The sequence below is a fragment of the Varanus komodoensis genome, unplaced genomic scaffold, assembly GCF_004798865.1.
Source record: "Varanus komodoensis strain SLA01 unplaced genomic scaffold, ASM479886v1 scaffold2, whole genome shotgun sequence".
NCBI classification, from domain to species: domain Eukaryota; kingdom Metazoa; phylum Chordata; class Lepidosauria; order Squamata; family Varanidae; genus Varanus; species Varanus komodoensis.
Window position 1 is genome coordinate 65,629,155 of NW_025335568.1, and position 24,609 is coordinate 65,653,763.

Genomic DNA, 24,609 nt, shown 5'->3' on the forward strand with positions numbered 1-24,609 from the left:
GTTGCTGTTTGCATTAAATCCAGGAAAAAATAAACAGGCATATGACAGCTCCAATTAAATCAGTGGAAGAGCTACAATTGCCAGTTGCCCAGGAAAAAATGGCGGGGGGGGGGGGGGAGACAGAGAAAAAAGGCCTAGAAGCAGCAACTGAAGATATTTTTGTTATTGTTTATTGCAAATTATGCTTTACCATCAAATCCTCAGCCTATTGTATTATTGAAGGAGGCCATTTGTTCTACTATTGTAATATTAGTCTGTCGGAAGGGTACAAAGAATCTTCATCTTTGTATTAAGTTCCAAGAAGTAGGTAAATAATTGAGAAAAATACACAAGTAAATACTAAAGAACTTTCCATCATAAAGTTTACCTCTTCCCCAAAAGAGGCCCCCAATGGGCATTGCCAAAACACTGCAGCCTTTCCTCGTGAGGCAATGACTTCAGCCCGTTGATCATTTTGGATTACTTTTTCTGTGCATTGCCCAGCTCTACAAAACCCTTTCTGTTGTGCCGCAACCAGAATTGTTCATAGCCCTGTACTCTTGTGATTTATACAAGGACAGTATAATCATTGCAGATTTATTTTCGACTGCTTTATCTTTTTTCACAGCTACTACACACTGGTTCAAGGTTTTCATGGAGCAATTCTGCACAACTCCAGAATCCCTTTGTGCTCAGTTGCCTTATTGCTAGTTCAGACCCCATCACTATGCAGCTGTCTGGGCCAGTGATGCAGTAGCGCCCCTGAGCTGAACAAAGTTAAAGGAATCATTTCAGTTTAAAATGCTGCAACTCCACAATGGATTGCTTTAAATTCCAAAACCAGGACAATGCCACTTCCTCTGTCCCATTTTGACAGTTCTGTGCCCATATCAGGGGCAGGACTGAGACAAACTGGATGCAACCAATCCAAGCAATGAGAAAAGATCTGGCTGGTGTGTTCTGTCTGCCCTTAAGACACAGGAAAACTGGGGACAATTGTTTACCATAATATACAAGGGCTGGATGGATCTGAGCTCCTTCCAAGACCAAGCGAAGGTACAAGAATGACCTCAGGTACCATGGACTGAATGTGGGAATTTCTGCATGCAAACAACCTGTGACACTGAGGCAGGGACCATCTCTTGGAAACATTTTCTGACCTGAAGCTTCATCTTGATTAATTTCCGGATTCCTGAAAGGTTCTGAGTAGCCATTTCTGCCTCTGGAATTATAAGAACTAGGTGGATGGCAACCAGGAGACTTGGCATGACCCAGCAAGAGTAAACATGGCACATTTAGCCCTATGACTGTAGGAATCCAAGTGGAAAGCTGCACCAAGCGCACATTCAGTATAATAATGGTTCTTCTGATGCAGTGGAAACTAGCCAAAATAAACTTGGTTCTATGTACAACCATATAAATATGTATGTATTTTATAAACCTGGTTTGCCACATCATTGTTAATGAACATACATTTTCCTGTGGAAGTTTGTTAAGCATTTCAAATTTCACCTGCAGTTTATCATGAAAGTAGAAGGTATTGTTCAAACACACATTTTGTTGGAAAGATCTGATGTTTTTGTCACAATATTTATTAATAGTTTATTAACTGCTTATCTTTATATTTACTGGGTTGGATGCAGTCTTAGTTATGCTTAGAATAAACCCGTTTAAATCAATAGGACTTATGTTAGTGCTGGCTTATGTTCCATTGATTTGATGGGTTGACTTTAAGTTCAACTAAGTCTGAGTTCTAAAGGATATGATATGAAAGGACTGTTCAAGTATATTTAATAATAATGTTATGTATTAACTTATTTCACAATGTTATTAATTTATTTCATTTAATAAAATAAATTTATTTTGTTGAATATATTTGGATGAATATTGTATCAATGTAATCTTGAAAATAAATCTATTATATTCAAAGCATGTTTAAAGCCAATTGCTTGGGGAATTTGTGGGCTCTCCCACACTGGAGGTGTGCAAGATACCACTGGACAGGCATCTGTTAAAGATGCTTGAACTCGGAGCCCTGTGTTGAGCAAGAAGTATGGTGTCATTGGGCTTTTCCAACTTTATTATTTTGTGAGTCTATGATCACCTCAAGTTTACAGTCTCAGTGTGATCTTATAGGGGCAATATAGAGCATTAACAGTGAAAAGGATCTGTACAGCTATTCCCTGGTTTCTTTCCTTAAAGGTTTTCCAAATTAAAAAAGATGGAAAACAAGAGAGGATCACAAGTTGATGTTGATGATATCCGAACCTCCCTAAGAAAGGGAGGGGGTTAAAAGTCCCATCTGGCAGTATCTACACATTGACCATCAGAAAATATATTTGCTGATCAGGTTACACCCATCATTGACTAAAGGGGCTTCCCATCATGCAATGGAACTTGCCTTTCCTCACCTCCCCTGTAGCCCTCCCTGCCATTTCCCAGAACTCATTCAGAGGAGCCTCTAAACTCTGGAGTACATTTTGCAGGGACTGCAGGATGGAGAGGAAATCTCTTTCAGGAGATGCTGTTCTGATACTAAGAGTGCTACAGGCTGGGAAATACATAATGGGTTTCCAAAGCCAACTTGGCAAAAATGGTGAGTCAACAAACATCAGACTATGAAACAAGAATAAACACTGCTTATTTTGTGGATTAAATCAAAGTTTTCCATGCTGCCAAATCAACCAGAATTTGGAGTTAGTCATCAATAACAGATTTTAGCATATTGTCTCAAGAGCAGGATTTCAATGCCCCTCAAAGTTAGAATATATAGGGACTGTTTTTATGTTGGGCCTGTGTAAAGTTTGTTAACCATAGTTTGTTTCCTTAAGTAAGGTTAAATAATATATCTGAGTAGCTCAATTATACTTAAGAATTGGTGGCAAAGTCTTGGTAGGTTTCCCATTAAGTCCGTTAGTCTGGTGGGCATGGGAGACAGGGCCTTTTGGTAGGGGCCTATGTTTGTAGAACATCTTCCCTGGGAAGATACATAGGGCCCTGACTTTGATAACTTCAATAAAATTAAAGGGCTTTTAATCTGTAATGTTCTGTAACTCTTGCTGCCTTAATGTTATAATGTTTTAATGTGATAGTTTTCAATTGTGGCTTTATTGGGTTTTGTTGTATTGTGTCCTGATGGTGGCATATAAATTTTGAATTAATTTGCTAATTAATGTTGGCTTGCATTAATTTGCACTGAGCCGATTATGAGCAGGGCAACTTAGAGAAGTTTTTCTCCAGCTTTTTAGCTTGTAGCATGACAAGCAGGTTTCACTGGTGTCTCCTCTGTAATGCCCTTGGAGCAGAGCTTAGCTTGGCAAATTAAACAGCAATTTGGGCATACAATTCCCAGCAACCTAAATCATAGTTTTATCAGCTGAGAACAAACCAAGGGACTGCAGACTCTTCCACTGTCTCTTCAATCCCCTTCTCTTTTGCTCAGTGCTCATATCCTGGTTTAATTAAAGTGCAGTTCACTACTCCCTGCTCAAAACAGAGAACTATGGCTTAACATCAGTTTACTAAGCAGTATCTTCATCCAGCTTAAAACTATGGGTTAAGATTCCAACTAGTAAACTGACATTAAACTACAGTTTCCTGTCTTGGACATGGTGGCTCATAATGGTTTAATTAAACCAGGAAGAAAGCACCAAAGAAGCGTGGAGCAGAAACTGGGGAAGAAGCACACAATTTCATCAGTTATTCTTGGCACCTCAACTGATTCACCAAGCTGAAAATTGTACTTCTGAACCCATCGTATATGATTTTACATTAAACCAAAGCTTTAATTGCTCAGTCTACTGATCAAATGTACTAATTTCAGAGTCCTACAGGGCAACCAGGGATGTGATGGGAAGCTAGGTTCTCTCTCTCCGTCCAGAGAGTTTTATATTGTTCTAAATGAGCATAAAAAGAAGAGAGGTAGGCATCCATGCTTCTAGAAAAGAACTAACCTCTTATTTTTTGTGTTCATGGCAATCAAACAAGTTCTCTAAGACCGCATAACCTTTTGTGAAGATGTAGAGCTGCCCAATTCATTATTTTCCTGTTCTAAAAGAACATTTGGTATCTACTCAAGATTTTAAATAAAAGATTATTTATACAAGCCACATCCTGATGAAGTACAATTTCCTTTAGGGAAAGGGCATAGCCATTGTGCATTTCTGGGTTCTCTCAGAAATGTTTATAACGTTGTCAAAGCAAAGCCCTCATATATTCCACTGGGCGTCTTCAGCTGTTTTCAACAATCAAGACTTTTCTGAAGTACATGGAGTTGCCACTCCATGACCCCGGAGTGCTCGCCTTGACCTTAATTGTGCCAGTCTCAGGCAAATGGTTCACGCTGGGAGCCACTTTTCCCAGGTGTGTGCGGCTGTTCAAAAATAAGACTTTAGATCAGCCCCATCTTGCAAATGATGGAGGAGGGTGAGCAATGGGACTAAAAGGGGTATTAAGGACAGTGGTAGCAAATTCTCTGCCAGCCAAGGCTCACACAGGACTTTCTGATTGGCAGAGATGGGGGCATTATCCGCCACCACCCACTTGGACTTTGCTGCTCCCTCTGAGCTTAGCTGCAGGACTTATTCTCCCGTGAGTCCGACCATACCTTAAGCCCTTCAGGGGAAGCTCTTCCTTTGGTTCTCTCTCCTTCATGGTACACTTGGAGAGTGCATGGGTCAGGGCCTCCTTGGTGGTTGCCCCAAGGCTCTGAAGATTGGTTGGGCCAACTCTGTTGATGTAGTTTTTCCTGCTGTTTTAATGTTGGCAATGTATATAATTTTAATATAGCAGGTTTTTTGTTTTTAAACTTTTGTATATATCTGTTACTGTTAAATTGCTTAGTCTTTAATGTTGCAGGCCATCTTGAGTTCGAGTATTAGGAAAAAGCAGAATATAAACAAATACAATAATAATGATAAGCAGTTTATTGCTCAAGTAGCATGCACTAGGTTCTCATTTATTGCAAAGTTCTGCAGCATTTTATGCAGGCAGTGCTAGAAAACATTTTGCTCTTCCTTTCTGAATTATCCAATCAGGGATCTTTTCACTATTAGAAATTAGATCTTGACTCAAGTACACAGGAAAATGTAGAATTACATGGAAGGGGAAAGGTTCTTTTGGGGGCCAATTTCATATTGTAGAAAGGCAATATGCGAAGAGCAATATGAAGGAAATCATGAATATATGTTATGTATATAGGTAGCAATGAAGATTGGGATCAGCTGCAAAACTGCATATCTGATCATCTGAAAATTCTGACTGAGCTAAAGAGATACCCATATTGCATTAGGAACAAATATAGCATCCCTGAGGGGTCGGAGGGAAGGGCCTAAAGAGGTTGAAGAATTCTTGATGGTCATTGTCCTCTCTTCTCTTGTCTCTTTCTTCATTCATCTTTCTTAATTATGCAGGCACACCTTTGCTTTTCAAACTTGCCAGTCGCCACCCACTGCAAAAAGCCAAACCAGAAAGAAGTCTGCAAAACTGGGAAGTCTTCTGCATTTGATTATGAAAATAAAAGTTCAGCATCTTTGTGTTTACCACAAAGGATTCCGGATGGATTTGGAAGTAATCATTGCACGGGGCTAGCATACAGCCCAGCATTATCCGGATAAAGGGGGAGACATATGCTGTCGGCTTTCGGTAGGAACAGTAGCAGCTTCGAGACATTTCGGAAACAAATGCCACAGTTCCACACCCAATTTAAACTACGGTATGCGCATTCGGCTCTGAGGTTCACCCCTATGGAGGCTTACCCAAATTGCAGCTGGAATGACATCAATTTTATGCTTAGAAACACACCAGCACCAGGGCTGGCTTTTGAAGAGCCCTTGGGTAAAACATACCCCGTGCCCCTTTCCTCCATCAATCCCCCTTTCTGCAAGCAATGATTTCCCTGGAATTTTGCAGCATTTGACAGCTCATTTTGACAGTTGTCCAAAGCCTCAGCAGGATAGTGGTGGAAGAGGAGGTGAAATCTGCTTCTCCTGACCCACCTTCCTTGGCAGGGTCAGTGGATGGGTGTGCGTGACTGCTGGACTTTGCCAGCACCCAGCCCTCCCCAATTATCCAGATGGCTCTATTTTGACCCCATGCTTTTCAACATCTACATGAAACCACTGGGAGAGGTCATTAGCAGGTTTGGGCTGCGGTGTCACCAGTATGCTGATGACACCCAGTTCTACCTCTCGTTTACATCTACTCCAGGTGAGGTGGTGGCTGTGCCAAACCAGTGCCTGGCGGAGGTAATGGGCTGGATGAGGGCCAATAAATTGAGCCTCAGTCCAGATAAGATGGAAGTCCTGTTGGTGGGTGGATCATGGTTTCAGGTAAGTGACTTTGTCCTGGATGGGAAAGCACTCCCTCTAAAGGACAGAGTCTGCAGCTTGGGAGTGCTCCTTGACCCAGAGCTGTCACTGGAATCTCAGGTGGCGGCGGTGGCAAGGAGTGTTTTCCTACAGCTTCAGCTGATCCACCAGCTGCGCCCTTACCTGGACAAGCACTGCCTAGCAATGGTGATTCATGCTCTGGTAATCTACCAGTTGGATTACTGTAATGCGCTCAATGTGGGGCTGCGCTTGAAAACAGTCCAGATACTTCAGCTGTTGCAGAACAGAGCTGCCAGGTTGCTGATGGGGCTGGTCATTATTCTCATATAAAGCCGGTCCTCTACCAGCTGCATTGGCTTCCAGTTGAAGTCCAGGCTCAATTCAAGGTGCTGGTTTTAATCTATAAAGCCCTGCATGGCTTGGGATCAGGATACCTGAAGGAGCGCCTTTTCCCTTGCATGCCCTCATGCCCCTTAAGATCTGCAAGAGAGGCTCTGCTCTGGGAGCCCTCTTTAAAGGAGATAAAAAGAACAACTACCTGGAGCAGGGCCTTCTCTGCGGTGGCGCCCAGATTATGGAATGCGCTCCCTGGAGAGGTGTGCCTGGCACCGAGTTTATATTCTTTTTGGTGCCAGGTTAAAACCTTTTTATTCTCTCAGTATTTTAATTGTTAACTTGCTTTAGTTAGGTTTATATTTTAACACTGGATGCTGGGCAACTGTTATTTTTATTTCTATTAATTTGTTGTAAACAGTCCCGAAACATCTAAGAATGGGACAGTTTAGAAATTTTTTAAATAAATAAATAAATATCTGCACCACGGCTAGTGACAGCCCTCCCACCGATGCCCAAGAGACATTCTGGAGCCATCATTAAGAGTTTGCCACCTTTTTGTCAGACCTAGAGACATGCAAATGTCTTCATTAGTATATATTGACCAAGTACACTCTTACGGCTTCCTGATATATGTAATCTTGCCCACTCAATGTCCTTGTGAATGTCAGCTGTCATATAGAAACACAGAAACAGAGCAAGTCAGAAGGGGTCCCCCGGGTCATCTAGTCTGACCCCCGGCTCCAGCCAGCTCCGCTCATGACGTGCCTACCATATTTTAAGAGACTGATGATGCAAGACTGCATATAGAATAAATGTGAACAGTGGCAGCTCTCGCTTGCCATGCCATAAACTGTGAAGCACTGGCAGAGGGAAAGTAGTGGCAGAACAGAGACAGCACAAGAGGTTGAGCTTAAGATCTCCTTAGCAATATAATCCTCTTAATTTCTGTTGTTGAACTGATGTTTCTCACTGTCTTGCACTGTTTGATGCTTCCTCAAGCCTCCTTGATTTTAAGGCACCTCCACTTTCATGGTTCATTTTCAGAGTCACTGCTGTGGCTTGTGACAGCAGTTAAAACACCCCGAGAACCTGATTGAATGGGATGGAGTAAATGAGGGGACACTGCATTTATTCCCCTATTTGGGCCATCCTGTTGTGATACCTCTGATGTGTTTTTTAAAATTTCTCTGAGAAATATGTGATTTCTGAATTTTCATTTTAAACAGGGGAATAAATACAGAATTCAAGGCTGGGAAGTAAATGGAGGAGAAATACACATTTTCCCTCCATTTACTTCCCAGTGACAACAGAAATATGGGAAGCCCCAGTGTGTAGATCCTTTTGGTTGGGAACTTCTGCAGGCCAAACCATTGAGCAATGGGCTTTTCTGCACATGTTCTGCCTGATAATGGCTCTTTAAACAACACAGGAGTCACCTGAAAATGCAGTATCTCATCTTCGCCATGGCAATGCCCAACAGGGGTGCAGAACTTCCTGCTTGGAGAACAAAGTGGCCATCTTGGCTCCCTCTCTAGCTGACTGGGATTTCTCAAATGGCCATGTGCTCTTCCCAGTTCCCTGCCCCTTTCCTTCACCCACGGATTGCTAGAAGGTTTACTGGTTTCTTCATGTTTTTTCCCCTCATTCTACAATGCCATCTAATTTTAAAGCTAAAATCTTAAAGCCAGTGAGTGTAGTGGTTATCCAACAGGGTGACTTTGGGTCAGTCACAGACTCTTAGCCCAGTCTACTTCACAGGGTTGTTGTTATGGGGATATGATTAAGAAAAAAAGAATCATGTAAGCCACTTTGAGTTTCTTGAAAGGAAAAATGGTGGGGTATCAACACAATAAAAACGAATAAACAGAGATGCATTTGCTTGGCTCCTCCCTTTGCCTTTGCCCCTCCCACCAAAAGCATATGGTCCACACAGCGCTTCTCTGAAATAGAATTCAGTCCTTGGGCTGAGAGAACGTCCACATAAAAAGAAATTGATCTGCACTTCCTTGACACAGACCAGGGTCTTGAGGGAGGCACACACCCATTATTAGCAAGGATGACTCATACAAGCATCCCCTACGTGATGTGGACAGTGACTCAGCCACTTTTTCAGCCCACGAGCATGTGGCTCCATCCAAAAAAGCAAAATACATAAAATGTATTATTAATTCCTGAGTGGCTTCCCCATGTGCTAGATGGGGCCATTTATGTGTTGGAACTTTTTAAGCCCTGTGTTTCCTATTTAAAAATGTCCATAAGGTATAACAACATGCTTAAAATAGCAATAAAAAGCCCCACCAGAATAAACAAGAAAAAAGAGCAAGTGGAAACATAGCCAGATTGGAAGGGAGATCTGCAGCCTGGATGTGGGCACAAAGACCCCTCCAGCCCACCAGGGCTTTTCTGTGTTCTAACGAAATGCAGCTAAGATGCAACTAAGATGCAATCCTACACATGCTTGGGCAGGAAAAAGCCCTACAATTTCCCATGTTCTCCAGCATGAGTGACCTGAAGCATGAAACACGTTGAAACATGTGTAGGATGGTGGTGAAAGGACAGAAAGGAGAAGCTCGACAAAAGATCTGAGTGCAGAGGAAAAGCACATGTACCAAGAAGAGGGAAACGCATGGGCAAAGGACACAGGTTGGGCCTGATCCAGCCTGCCCTCCACAAAGCGGAAGTCACTGCAGGTTAGTGCTTTTCCCAGGCACACAGTGGCAGAACCCTTCAGACCTTTGGCTGCCCTGGAGGAGAAGAAAGGTGCCTCCTCCTGTGTTGAGAAGCTGACTGGGCCAGAAGAGGAATCTTTCTTCAGCCCCGGCCACAAAGCAGCCTCCAAAACCATCGCCCCTGAAGGCAGTGGGCTAGCAAGGTTGCTTGGCGCACGGATCTCTTTTCCAAGCTGCGGGGCCACTTCCCAGCATCTGCAGCCTGAGCCGGCCGCCTCACTCAGCCTAATGGTAGGCCTGGCCCTGCTCCAGCCTGCACAGGAGCGAGACCGCCTCCCTTGCCAGGATTGCACCATTCTGGCAGACAGAGTGAGACCCAAGCGTAGAAAGCAGCCGCATCACGGATGCTGACGTTACCTTTGCAGAGCAGGAGGGAGCTGGGTTTGCATGGCTCTGGTTCTATGATTTATATTTATCCACACTATTTCTAGGCTGCCTTCCAAAGTAGAAGAATTCTGCCTCAGGGCTTCGTGAACCAGATAGCTGTGAGGCTGGGTGGAGATCGCATGTGGAATATTTATCAGACAGTATACAGATGGGGAAGCCAAAAACTCCCCACCACAGGCTTGGTTTATTGTTTGCTGGGAGTGTAAGAACAGTAAAGTTGTTACTGACCCAGCGAGCTGGCTCTTTGCTTTCAGCCTGGTCAGGTGCCTGCCGAGCCTGAATTAGGAACAAATTTGATCAGTCAGTTTGTTGTAATGTGACCATCAACTTTTATACACCAAATTATGAAGGATGATTAACATTTAGTTGACAACGGCCAACAGCAACCAATGCTGCTCCAAATGAAGTGCGTGCAGATGTGCCCTGCTAAACCCAGCACACAAATGCAAGGCTGGGAGAAGGAACCATTAGAAAAGTGCAGAGCAACTTCTCAACTTGGGAGCACTCATTCTTGCTACTGCTGGAACTGCAGGCAGTTGATCTATCTGGCATTGTTTAAAATAAAGCACAATATGAAGTGGAAAAGACTCAGTGGGAGCATGAAAGAGAAGGGATCATTAGTTTTTCTCTGGAATTATTTTCATCATTAAAAATTACCCCCATCTGTTTTTTCCCCTCTTGGGAAGCAGATAGTACAGGTATGTGAGTTTTCCCAAGGGAAATTCCACAACTGAGGAAAGAGTTAAGGAGTCACTGCACAAGTCATCCACTTCCTATTGCAATCTTTGTGAATGTTTATGATGGGAATCCAGGCCTTGGACGGGAAATTTTGGGTCCTTCCAGATGAGCTTTTATTGTACAATCAAATTACTTCATTTTCAGAATCTTATGCATTTATTTAACATATTTCTTGGCCACCTTTCAGGACAGAGCTCCTTCAAGGTGCTGCTGTCTTTCTTTTTATCACACAAATTCCATTGAAGCTGGACTGTCCAATGTGAAGCAGATAAGTACCAAAGTGCTCCAGAAAATGCTATTTTTTTTCTGCTGGGAACCCCAGATATCTGGAAGGTCACCCACCCACCATGGTGCTGTCCATAGGCACCCGTGGAAATAAAGGTATCGGGGACTAATGCTCTCTCAGGGTCCCACTGCATTAGTTAGCTTCTTGTTTGCTTTTTCTGCCTGAGGTATTTTCCCAGTGATAAAATGTGCACCTCTCCACTTTCCATATATCCCCTTTTACAAATTTAGGATTGCTTAGGACACACTTGCAGGGGCTTCAGAGCATATGCAAATTATCATGTCCAATTTGCACCAGTCTTCAGTCCTGTGGGCTTGAGTTATGGATCTTTTAGGTATCAAGCAGTGTCCAGATGGCACCTACAGTGTCCAGTGTCCTCCTCCCTGCCAGGTAAGCCTACCTAGGCCTTCTGGAGGTTCTCTTTTGGGGTCCTGTTCTCCCTCTGCAGAGAGAGAGAGTGTGCAAGAGAGTGCAAGCTGCAAAAGATGGGTCATATACTGACAGCAGTGCATGCATGCACTTGTGTGTTCAGTGATACACGTGTAACACAAAAACAAGGTACCCATCTCCTGGCACGCTGGCAAATCATCATCCAAAGGCAGAGCCTTTTCCTTGCATTTCATTTCTGTATTATCCCATAGCCGAAGTTCTCGGCTTAGATTGCAAAGAGTAAAGATGCAACCCTACCCAAGGTGTGATAGGAAAAAAGGCCTGCCGCTCCCAGGATGCCCCAGCCATACACGGGGCATGCTGGGAGCAGCGCGGCTTTTTTTTTTTCTTTCTTTCCCCTGCCGAACCTTGCACAGCGTTGCGCCTTCGGTCATTCGCCTTGCCACGTTTTGGGGCGGCCCGCTGCCGGGCAGGCAACGGCGGGCGCGGAGCGGTGGAGGGCTCCCCGGGCGCCACCCGCGCCGCGCCGCGCCCCCCCCCCCCCCCCCGCCCCCCCCCCCCCGTCCTCGGCGTTGCGTCCTGCGCGCGCGCCGCCGCGGCACCGGGGCGCGCGAGCGTCCTCTCCCCGCCTCTTTTTCCCTCTCCCCCTCCCTCAATCAGTGCAGCTGTTGCGGTGCGGGCATCGGAGGGGGCAGGCCGGCGGGCGGGCGGCTGCGGATTCCCGGGCTCCGCTCTCTTTCCCCGCCGGGGCTGTCCCTCCGCTCTCCTCCTCCTGCCGCGGTCCCTTTCCCTCCTCCGCGCCCGTCGCCCCCCACCCTTCGCGGGCAGCGCCAGCCGGCGAGGCTGCCGCCGCGGCTCGGCTCGCTCCTGGTGCATCACCCGCCCGGCACCCGCCGCTCCTCCTCCCGGCGCCTCCGCCGCCGCCGCCGCCGCGCAGACCGGGAGCGCTCCGCATTGCACACCAGGGCGAAGGCGGCCGGACTCCCGCCCTGCTGCTTCAGCGCCAAGAGGCGAGGTAGGCTGCCCCCGACCGCGCGCCGCAGCCGCGCCGTGCACCGAGCGTGCCAGCCGGGACAAGAAGGGGCGACGGAGGGTCTTTTTTCCGGTGTGTGTGTTTGGGAGGGGGACTGCAGAAGCAGGGCGGGGAGGGGGGGTGCCTCCCCCCCTCCCGGGCTGATCCTCGCCAACGGAGGGAGAAACGGAGCAGAGCGAGCTGGGGAGGAGGGCTGGGTTGGGGGCGTATTTGTGTCTGGCTTGCTTGGATGGGTCCCGGGCGGGAGTTGCGGCGCGGGGGGGAGCTTGACGGGAGCGGTGGCACTGCAGCGGCGGTTGATGAGCTCCCCTCTGCAGGGACAGGAGGAGAGCTGGGAAGGCGCCCTCCCGTTTTTCGGTGTCATTGTGCCTTGCTCGGGGCGAGCGACGGAGACAGAGCCGGGTGGCCGCCTTCTGCAAAGGTCCCATCCTAACGCTGTTGCAGGACTGGGTTGCTCCCCCCGCGCGCACACACGCGCGCGTGCACACGCACAGACCCCGCGCCCCGCTAGCTGATACCGAAGTCTGGCTTTGCAAAAGGAGGGCCTTGGCAAGGGAGGGGGTTGCAGTGAAAGGCGGGCGACTGGCGGCCAGCAAGGGCAACCTGGGAGGCTCGCGCAAGGTTGCTGGTTCTCTAACGGTCTGCGGGTTGCAAAACAGGCGTGGTCGGTCGTTCTCTGGTATCTCCCTGCTCCCCCCGCCCTCTCTCCTGCCTTTCCTGTCCTCCATCTCTTTGCGCGGTGGTTTGGAAGAGGGACGGGTCAATCTTCCGCTCTCTCCTTCCCACCCCCACCCCGTAATACATCAACAGGTTTGTTCAAATGGAGATACTTGTGAAAGGGAGGGGGTGGAGAGATTAGAGCGAGCTGTCTTTATTTTTTCCCCGGTGATAATCGTGTTTATTAAAAAAAAAAAAAGGCTCTTTCCCACACCCTCTTCTCATTTTCTAATCCGATTTTATCTGTGCTGCTGTGATAGATTTGAGGATATTCTCCCCCTCCCCTTTCATTGCACCTTCTCCCCTGGGAAACTCGGGATTATGCCCAGAGGCGGGAGTGTGGCTTGTACATGAAGGGAAAAGAGAATCTGCGTGAGGAAAGCGGGCATGTCTGTATTATTTCACTTTTTGGATGTGTTATTTCCCTTTCACCTCTCTCTCCTTCTGCCTCCTGTTTTCTCCGCTTCTCTCCCTGCCTGAGGAGAAATGATGCAGCACAATGCAGTGACATATTGACAGAGGTGGTTGCTTTGCTTTCCCGTATATATTTTGCATGCATCCCTCTAATGTCCCTTGTGCATTATCACAGCCCCACCCTGCAGGAAATCTGGTCCAAATGTTCTTCCTCCCTTTCCTTTATGACCAGATCAAGGCTGCTTTAGCTTGCAAACCCCTTCTTTTCCCTGGTTGTCATCATTATGCAGGTATCTCCGTAGGGACCTTTGGCATTTCCACTTCTTCCACTCCCCTGCCTTTCCTCCCCATCTTCCTTGCTCTCTGCTTCTGTGATGATGGGGCAGTGATGTGATTGCAGTCCTGCAGCTCTAATGCGGTCAGATGGGAGTCCAGCCTGCAGCTGTGGAGCATTAATCTGATACTACAAAAGTGGCAGCATTAGGGAGGGGTTGCATTTTGAGGAGAGGTGGTGCTGTGCATTTTTGTTGCATTGGATGGTTCTGCAGGCCTCCCAAACCCAGGCGGAACAAGGAATAACATGCAAGCTGGTTATTGTGGGTAAAAAGCTCCCTTCCATTTTGGAAAGGAGACAGCAGGTTAACTTATTTCGCATATTTGCAAAAGGGAACTGACTTTCATCACCACTGACCTCCCAAATGAAGGTTTCACAGTCTGGGTGACTTGATTTTAAAAGCATTTTGTGCAGTGGATTGTCTGCGAATATATCCATAGGGCTTCCTTGGAGTTTTCTTGTTTAAAATACATCCTAGTCAGAGCTGTCTCTGAAAGAAGCCCACTGTCGATCAGACTTTCCTTATAATTTGATTAGGGTTCTGTCTGACAGCCGGACATTACGTGAGCAGGGAAATATTTGGAAGGAATTACAAGTCGCATTTCTGCATTGAAAAGGTGTCTCTCTTCTCCCCAAATGGGTGATTTGTTTAATTTTTGAAATACTCACTTAGTTCTGTTTCTCATTACTTTCGATGACCATTTCCTGAACTTGGTGGGGATGGAAAGCAGTATTAAAATAATTGCTTAATTAATTCCCATAATAAAAGGCACTGACTTGAGTACATTCTGTATCTGTGATGACATTGGGTGTTTCCTAGCCAGATTTGTTTTTTGTTTTTGATTTTAGGGATAATCGTAGGATGAAGTGGAGTGGCCATGTCTCTGAAAGGCAGGCTTCATAACTACTAAAATTTGATTTTTGAGTTTGGGCAAAGCTTATCCATCACTTGTATATAACATAAGAGGTATAATTGCTGTTGTTTTTAAGATGAGACCTGTAATAATGGAACTGTAACATTTGTACAGTGTTGTCATGTGTCCAGAGTGCTTCACATGCATTTACTAGTTGTAATTCTTGCAACAATCCTATAAGGTAAGTCATCACATTTCTCCATATGGCAGAGCCAGGGAGTCTGTAGCTCTCCTAAGGCCACCGAGGGAGTCCATGGCCAAAGCAAGATTCAGACTTTCAAACCAGAGACCTGGTTCGTACTTTGCTCTCTTAGCCATAATGCCACATCACATCTTCATATATCCAGAATACCCATATGCATATCTTGTAAATCCAGAATGTATTGAATCAGTCTTTTTTATCTGATCTTCAGGGTGCTTTTATGGCTTCTGGTGCATTATACTGGGAACATGAGAAATATCTTGTGTATCTCCCTGGATTATCTACTCACACATCCATTATTTGGTTGTTCAGCCTCATAAATACTGAATTAAAAGGCAATATGTTTTCGGAAATAGAAACAACAGAGAGCAACCTCTCATGGTGATCCAAGAGGCCACAGCAGAGAAGACTTCTCAACAGGGTTGAGAGTCATATAGATACCGAGGACAGACCATCTCTCAGGATCAGCTTTCCCCAAAATGGTGCCCTCCAGATGTTGGAACTACAACTCCCATCAGCTCCAGCCATCATGACCTATGGGTGAGATGATTAGGATTGTGATCCTATCGGTCCCTCTCTGTGATCTTTGTTTAGGGCCTCTGGTTAACACTGAAAACAAGAGAGCACTGTTCTGGTTAGATTTCTTAAATAACTCATCAGGGCAATTCTGGTTGTTAAGTGCAGTTGTCATGGTTTCTCAATTGAAAATTGATTAGTATAATGCATTGTTTTTCATCCAAGGTTATTTGTATCTGTTAGACATAGCATTTCAGTACAAGGCCATTCTAAATTTATGCATTTATTATTTTTATAGCTTGCCTTTTTCATGCAAGGAACCTAAGGCCTTACATAATTCTCCTCCTCCTCCCTATTTATCCTCACAGCAGCCCTGTGAGGGAGGCCGAGAGTCCATGTCTAAACCAAAGGGCCAAAGTTGGCTCTGAGGCTGAGTGGGAAATTGAACCCAGCTCTCCCAAATGCTTGTCCATCATTCCAACCCCTGCATCACACTGGCTCTCAGCTGCGTGCAGGTACATATGAATAGATACGGCATGTAGGAAAATCAAGGCCATGTGAATGTTAAGATGGCCTAGACAATAGATTGTTTGTGCTTTTATTTTAAGAAGTGGCATCATTGTGGCTGTGTCACAGGGGATACCAGCATTTCGATTCAGAAACCAGGTGCAAATTCCCAGCTGGGAAAAAGACGTGCACACACATTCGCGCCTCAGGGGCGGAGAAGCAGCCTGAAATGGCAGCAACACTTACCAGAACCAAGCAGAGAAGGGAGCTCAGCGCTTGCTTGAAAAAGGGCTGAGTGGGTGGGATTGAAATCTGCTGCAGAACCAAGGGGTCAACCCTTTTCTGGCTGCGCCGCCGCAGGCAGAGATGATGGATGTCAACTTTGAAAAACAGCAGTACCTCTCTTTGTCCTTGTACTTGGAAAAATAATACATTGAGTTGATAGCTAGATGGAACCCTTTTCCGACACGCTAATTTTCTGCGTGCACAGAACATTTTGTCAGCGAGGGTTTAAACATGCAGCTCAGCACCTGCTTTCGGAAGGTTTATGGGGCAGGTGAAGCTTTATGTCCTGATTGGGATGCACACATTAACTCTGTTAAACAGACAGGGATCAGTTCTAGAATGAAGGGCATCTATTTGCCTGGGTTGTGGTTAGAGTGTGTGGTTTGGAGGTTTTGTGATCCAGCAGTTTTGAAGAGCACGTTACCAACAATGCCTTGATGTCAAAGCATACATTTCGAGTTGGGTATTTATTATCATGATGAGCTGCATTTAAAAAAAAAATCTTGTCACCTCACAGTGTAAATCTTAATGGCGGAATTGCAGTCCATCAAGTTAAGTGGACTAATCGGGCAAGTTGTGTTCAACATTAAAAGATACCCATTTGGGCATGAAATAATGGGAGCACTTCACATTTTGGTTTTTCTTATTTTTATGGTTGTTTTTAATGTTTTTATAATTCAATGATTATGTTACCATCTTCTGATTTATTCTGGTAAGCCACCTTGCTTGGCTTCAGAAGGGCAGTATAGAAATAAATGAATAGTCTCCGATTGCTGTTATCATGCCCAGATTGCTGATCAGAGCATCTTCGCTGCTCCAGGGAGTTCCTTTTGGAGAACTTCCCAGCATGATTGGCCCCAGCTTCACTGGGTTCCCCATAGTGGGCTTACTTGTGATAGGCAGGTGGCGGCGACAGAAGTGATAAGCCATTTCTTATTTACCTGCCGTGCACCAGGTAATGCACCTTGGGCATTATGGGAAATTTAAAATGGTAGGCAACTGCAGCATGCTGCTATGCCTGGGGAAAAAGATGGCTGGCGCAGCCAGTTCAGACAGTGGTACCCAAGACCTGGGAGTGCTTGAGCCCTGGGCGCTGAACAGGTGCTGGGTGCCGATGGTGCCCCATCCAGTCACTTTATGGTCAAGGCAAGATCTGAACAGGGAGTCTTGCTGGCCGAAGAGGATGGGTGTTGTAGTCCAACATATCTGGATGTTACCAGTTGGGAAAGGCTGATGTAAGAGAAGGAGAGCGTAGCTGTGGTAGCTTCAGGATCAGAAGAGCATTCAGGATAAGGCTCTTATTGGCTGTTTTCTTCTGGGAACTATAAGCAAGTCACTTTTTCCTGCTGATGTGTTTGGAAAATGGCTGTATGAGGTTATGGAAAATCCAGCGGAAGTTCCACAAGTGACCTGACATGCATGCATGTCAGGGCTCGCTCATGCGCGCGCGCGCTCTCTCTCTCTCTCTCTCTCTCTCACACACACACACACACACACACACAGCAAGAGAGAGAGCAAGAGAGGGAGAGATCATAATTTGGAAGCTAGCCATAACGTTCATATTTATTGATTAGATTGTTTTTAATGTATTTGATTTTATTGATTGTGAGCTGTTGCGAGATGCCATGCATAAGGGACAGCATATAAACGGTTTAAATAAATAAACAAACTAACCTTTCCTGGGACCAGCCCTTGGAATTCTTAAATCCAGTACTCTCAAGGAGAACAGGCTTAAAGTAGCAATTCAAAACTGTATCCTGTGCATGAAAAGATCTAGAACCAAGAAAATCTCATCCCGGCACTTGAGGGTTCCACATTGGCCACGCCCAGTTCCCCCAGGCATTCCTCCAGCTGCCAATCACAGGACCAAATTCGATTTTGGAAAAGCTCTTGGAGGCTGCATTCCAGGGGTGGGTGGGTCCAAAGGAAAAGTGTTGGGGCCAGAATGGCAAAAGATACAATATATTTAAAACTAATGCCGTTTCTTCCAGTCAGTAATTCTTATGAGTGGCATTTCAGTCTTTGAAAATGGAAAGAACAACGCAAAAGCTAGGAAACCACCTCATTGGTGGTTGAGGAAAGGAGGTGGTGCTGGGGAGCGGGCTGTGGCCCTCCGGAGACCTTCACGGGCCTGAAGTGGCCCTTGCTCTCAGGTTCTACACCCCTACTCTTATGTTTTTATTTAAATAAAAAATTTCAACATAATAAAAAAAAATTCAACCTACTCTGAAGTTTCAGCCAGAAGCCCTTCCTGTCGCCTGCTACCTGACCCTTTTCAGTGGGGATGCCAGGGAGACCTTGAGTTGTGGTCCCCAACCACATCTGCACAATGCCAGACAGGCATCCTTGGGATCAGCTTTAGCTCAGGAAAATATCCATGCATCTGATGGTGGGCTTTCTAAAATGCTGGGCATCACAGTGGTTGGGTAAATGCACATGGCAGTTCTACCAGTCCTAACTTTAGCCTTCAGAGTACTTGCTGCCCACTCCGCATTGTTTTACAATGTGTCTTCCAACTTGTCTACAGAACAGTCCTGAGAACTGGACACAAATTAATCTTGTCTCACAAGATTGCCGGTGGCTCGGTGCCAAACACTTCCCCGATCCCCTTTTCTCTGAGCATGTTGCGTGGACACAGGCCCTGGTCCTCAGTTCCCCACCCCACTTTCCTGGAAAATGTCCGGAGGAAAGGAGGCCTTTATGCTGAAGAACTAATGAAAAAGCAAAAGCAGCGCTTATGATTAAAGGGTGGTGCCAACTGCCAGTGGATAAATATATGGATATTTGGTCAGCTTTGCTTAAAGCTTCTGCATAATGATTTCTTTTGATCCCTGTATTTCATATACCTTCATGTTCATAGGTATGCATTTCATCATACCTATAGTAAGAGATTTATATCAGGTATGTAAGAAAACTGTGTTTTTTCTTTTTATGATTCTGTTTGGTTTGGTTTTGTTGACAATAATAATTTTTTAAAAAACAAGTCATTTCCATAATTAGTAACCATTCCATAATTTTATAAAAAAGCAAGATTATGCAAATACAGCAAGTCTGGCCACTAAAATAATTTTGCATGCCCCTCCCTTTGAAGGCTTTACCAAATTTTAATTAATTTGTAATGAAGGGCCAAATAAAGAATTGTTCTTTAAATACTTGTGCATGCATTCCCTTTGGCAAACACGCCACAAGCCAGTTTCCCTTTGTCTTAGCATTGTCTGAGAAGCCTGGTGGAACCACATTCAGGGTATATTCCTAACGCCAAGAGTAAATTGCCTCCAGCTACTGCCTAGAGGAGCAGGTGGCAACTCTAAGAGATTTGAGGGCTGTTTTTGCCCCTTGGACTGCCCCGTGGGTTGCATTCCTGCCACCTTTGCCTTGGTACGGCAACTACAGAAGAAATGTGCTGAATTGCCATTGATTTTTTATGGCAAACTGCTGCAGAACTGCACAATGTCTGCATTTAGCATGAGAAGAAACTAAATTGGGCGATTTCAGCATTCCAGAGCCAATTTGCTACTGATTTTTGATGACAAATCGGTGATATTTTGCCACTGCATTTTTGAGTGGTGCAGCTGTGCAAGGGAAGCAGTGCAAGGTGTTGGTGACTGCAGGCCATGCGTTTCCAGAGCAGCATAGAGGTACGCGCTTGGAGATAAAAGCAGTAGTTGTTTCTGGAATAGTAAGTGGGGCACAAAATGTATTGACAGCAGAGAAAGTTAAAGGTGGCTAAAATCAGTGGGATGCACACACTCAAGGGTGTGTAAAGTTCTGTTGATTTCAATGCAATTTAAAGGTGCATGGACTTTTCATGGTCCCTGAGTGTGCGCACACACGAGTGTTTGCATGCTAACCCTCAAATAAATGACTTCAGATATGTTGTATTTTGAAAGTCAGAGAATGAACTTTAGGCGTTTGTTGAAGGGAAATTCTCAAACTGAACAGTGTGGATGTGGAAGTTTGCCCTCATGTTCTTAAGAGGCCCAAGTGTCGAATTGTATTTGCCCAATTCCACTTTCTTGATTTTGCCATGGATTCTTGAGACCTCCAACTTCAAATTTATCAGTGTAGTTTGTTGCATAGAACGTCCTTCCTAATTTCTGTATACAGGGTAAGAGTTTGCTATGTAATATCACACAGGTGTAGCTATGTACTTTATCCAGACCAATATGCCGAAGGCAGCTGTTTCCATTCTTCCTTTTATTACACATGTGGTTTTTATTGCTTTTGTATATTTTTATTCTTCCACTTTAGTATGAGCTGCTGTGAATGTTGCTTTTTCAGAAAAAATACAAAAACAAAACAAACATATATGCAGAGAAAGAAAAGTTGGAGGGAAATCTTTCCTTGCTTAGTCTCAGTTACCATGATCTCCCGTTAAAATAATTTCAGAGAATAGGTTGAAAAAGATCCTTGCATGATGCGTTAGCTGCATTTGCACAGAACACAAAACCATGGCTTATCATAGCCATAGTTCCTTGCTTATTTTGCAGTTAAACAACCTACAGCTGGTTGTCTCTATTTCTGGTTTATTTCTTTCCCATACATTTCACATTTCTCTTTCACTTTTAGACCGTTGCTGGGTATCTCTGTTTGACGGGGGAAAGCAATGTAGAATGTAGTCACTGTTCATGGTTCAGATATCACAACAAGCCATGTTTTAAACAAACCAGACTTGGTAAGCCAACATTGAACCATGGTTTCTGTTTGTGGTTTGTAGCTGGTTAAACCATAGTTTATGTGGTAGGTTTGAAAATGATGACAAGCTGGATTTCAACGAAGCTTACCAGGGCTTACCAAACCTGGACACGGGGGAGCCACTGCCTGTTAATAGGGATGGTTAGAATAAGACTGCTTTACATGGACATAAAGGGGTGTATCTGAAGGAAGCAAGAATGGGGGGAAGGCCAGGGACTAGGATGGATAAGAAATTTGGTTGGTTCACATTTCACAGTGAACGTATGAATTTGCACTTCCTGCATTGGAACACAAACTGCTACATAGTTTCCTTTCAAAAGCCATACATTCTGAAGATTGTAATGCAGTTTGCAAAAAACAAAATAATCTATCAAAAGTATTTAAACAGTGTGCCAAAAAATGTATCTGTTTTAAATGCAGGCATAATATGTACAATTTTTTAAAGTGCTCAACAATGTATTTTAACTTATGCAAAAATGTGTACATTTAAAAAATCCTTACAAAACACCTTATGCAGTGCAAAATGTGCTTGGGAAATGTGCACATTTTACTGTTGGGGCACAAAAATGCTTAACTGTGTAGAGATTGTGCATGGAAATGCATTTTTGTTCACAGTGCATGAAAAGATGTTCTTTTTTAAGTTCCCCCCCCCCCCCAGCTTGTGATCTGATGCAGGATTAGGATGCCATGACATGAACATTACGTAAAAGAGAACCTGAGCACAATTGAGCTTGTAATTTTCTCATCCGTACCAGAAAATAATAGGAGGCCCTCCAATTGCAATGACTTGCAACCAGTGCTAGACATAGGGAGTACACTCATGGATCCAGTCTTCTTGTTGTCAGAACATTTGTGAGCATTCATACCACTTTTGGAGAGATGGCAGGGCCTTTTTAGCGGTGGCTCCAAAGTGCCAGAATAGAGGGAATTTACCTTTTGTCTGAAGTATTTGTCTGCTTTCTATAATAACACCAATCTGCTTGGCAAGACCTGGAATACTGATAATCAGAAGGATTGATGTCTTGGATGGGTTGCTTCACTTTTAATAAATCATTTGCCCAGCTGTGCATTGGGGTTCTTTTTAGACAAAGTTGTTAAATGATTTCTCATGAACTTCCTTGAGAGTGGGAGAGTTAGGCTTCAAGGGCTATTGAGGGAGAAAGAAAATACACGATTGTACTTTGTATGACTTAGTTCTTTAGCTTGCTAAGGCAATGCAGGAATTCTGGTTCTTACAAAAGAGAATGATTTATATAGAGTCTTAATGGTGAGAATGGAAAAACAGTTCAGCACCACCTGTGTTCCGGGCACTTAGTGTACAAAGATGTGTTCTTTTTCTTCCCAAGGACAAACTAAGGTTGGAAAGCTATTTGAAACATGTTCTCTAAAGCCAGACAAGCCTCCTTTCTTTAGATATAACAAGTGGGAACATGTAAAAGTTAAAATTAGTACATACAAAGGGCCCTGCTGATCAAAGCAAAGCTCCTTCCAGTCCAGTGCTGGCTAATCAGGTGCCCCTTAGCAACCCCCCAACCCTGTGACCAAGTGCATTTTCAGAGAGTTGTTGAACACACCACGGTTTCTGAGTTCCCAATGGCATGGAGAGCATTTGGATGGCACAGTGGAGAGGAAGAATTGGTCAGGTGAAAGTGGCTCTTCCTCACCTTCATTTGTCTGAACCATTTTATGGGTTCTTCAGAAAGGTCGGTTGGGGCTTATTTCTGATTAGGTGCCCATGCAGTTGTTCTGCTCGAGTGTTGCCAGTCCTATGAATAGAGAGGGAAAAGTCCTGGCTGGCTGGCTGGGAAATGCTGGGACTTGTAAGTCTTTTTTCTTTTAATATGCCTAGGAATGCTCCTTTGTTCATGGTTTATTTCATTGGGTCTGTTTTTGAACGTGTTTGGGAGGTTTTCCAAGACCTTTTTACGAAAAGAAAAAACCTAAATGTGGGAGAGAAACCTAGCTGTTCCCTTCAAAGTAGGTTGTATGGAATGGCACACTGTGAATTTATTTTAATATACCTCTTTATTCCTTTTTCTTTGGAGAGGTTTTTAGAGCTGCTGACTTATGGTGTGATAAGTCCTGTAGATAATTCAGTTGCTCTCTGCTGTAATGCAGACACCAGTGAGTGGTAGAGGAGGGTGTCTCTTTTTTTAACCTACCCAACATTCACATTTCATTTCCCCCAGATTCAAAAAGCACCTAAGACTAGGTCTTTCAGGGCAAAACCAAATGGTGGCAGTTCCAGTTCTCTTCTCTTCCCAGTCTCGTTAACTTTGGTGAAATGGCTGAGAAATTTTCCTTGTCAATTCTGCATAGCCCTAGAAGCCAATAATCAGCTTTCCACCATGAATTGTCAAATTCTCCATTCAAACACTTCAAGGAGAATGCAAGGCTGGAACTGATTCACTTGAATAAGAAAGCATTCACTTATGGAAGACTCAGCTTGGAATTTGACATGGTACCTCTTTTGTTCTTTGAGACAAAAGGCGTGAACATGGCACTGCTAATGAGCCATGGGTTATTAACCACAAACAACTCAGAACCTATGGCCTGTTGTTTGGTTGTGAACGCCGTGTTTAAATCATGGGTTGTAGTTCTGTGTCAACAACAACACTTGTTGTCTCAACAAGTTACAGAAGCAACAGGCAAGCACAGTAAAATTAAACTGGCATTCGACACGTCAGTGCTACATCATCACAGAGATGTTTGGCATACAACAACAGAGCGGACCTAGGGAGCTGGGGGTGGGCAGCCTAGGGATTGAGGAAATAAATGGTGGCTTATTCAATCATCGACCAGGTACACCCTGAGCAGGGAAATAAACTATGGATTCCATTAACTGTGGCTCTCATGATGTCTGAAGCAGACCTGTGAGAATTAGATGTCTCTGTTTCAACAGCATTTGAACATACCTATGAATCATTGTTCACTTTTTTTTTTTTTTTAGTAATGTCTGGATTTTTAATCAGTGCCCTTGTTTTTCTAAACAAGAATAATGCTGAGTTCATTGCAGTGAAATAATTTGTTCTACATTTTCAGGAAGTGAAAGTGAGTTTATTAGAGATAAAAACATGCAGTAAAGATAAACAGAAACACAGCTGAAATAGCATTACTTTAGAATGTGCACCACTCCTTTGTTAGTCCCTGTGGATAACATTGCAGCTTACTTTTGCAAAAGAACGGGGTAGCATCTGAATCTATATGCCTGCAATTTGGGGTTACTATTGTGTATCTGAAGAACTTTTGCTAATGAGAACCATGAAAGGAAAAACAGATTTTGGTCATGATGTGCCACTGCTGAAATCAAAGTAACAATGCTCTTCAATAGAAGCAGCATGTATTTAAAAAGGTATTAAGAAAAGGAACCAGGAAGCAGAATGGGTTGTTTGAGGGAGCAATGGATTCTTCTGCTGAGGTTTTTAATGTGTGTACATTATGCACCAGCAAAGTCTATAGGAAACCACTGGTCTACAATTATTGTGGAGAACATCCATATGAAGAAGCTGTAATTTTGGATGACTAACCTCATCAGTATGTTAAATCCTCATTTGAATGAAAAGCTAGAGCCACTTCATAATGGATAAATACAAGAGCTGTCCACCAATTAAACTTTTAAGAGATTAAACTTTTCAAACATTAATCCTCTGTTGTTCCTTTGCCCACTTACATGCCGTTTGTCTCTGAGTAAACATGCATGATTGTGTGGCAATTGAATGCATTCAAGAAATACACATACCATTAAAACCTCCATCTGCACATCTTGAGGATGTATATTACAAAGTAGTAAGTGAGCAAAAGCTGCCTTGGATCATTGG

The 24,609-nt window shown here is 44.3% G+C and overlaps 1 protein-coding gene across 3 annotated transcripts in view; it reads left to right on the forward strand.

Annotated features, from left to right (window-relative positions):
- The first annotated feature begins 11,839 nt into the window (after positions 1-11,839).
- SPTBN1 (spectrin beta, non-erythrocytic 1) overlaps positions 11,840-24,609 on the forward strand; it is a 209,551-nt gene continuing 196,781 nt past the window's right edge. The window contains exon 1 of one of the 3 annotated variants that reach the window (XM_044429615.1): positions 11,840-12,189. The gene's annotated coding sequence lies outside the window, so the exon portion shown is untranslated. Of the gene's footprint in view, positions 12,190-21,534; positions 22,495-22,589; positions 22,612-24,609 lie in introns of those variants that run through there. The other 2 variants (XM_044429617.1, XM_044429618.1) reach the window with 2 other exon arrangements.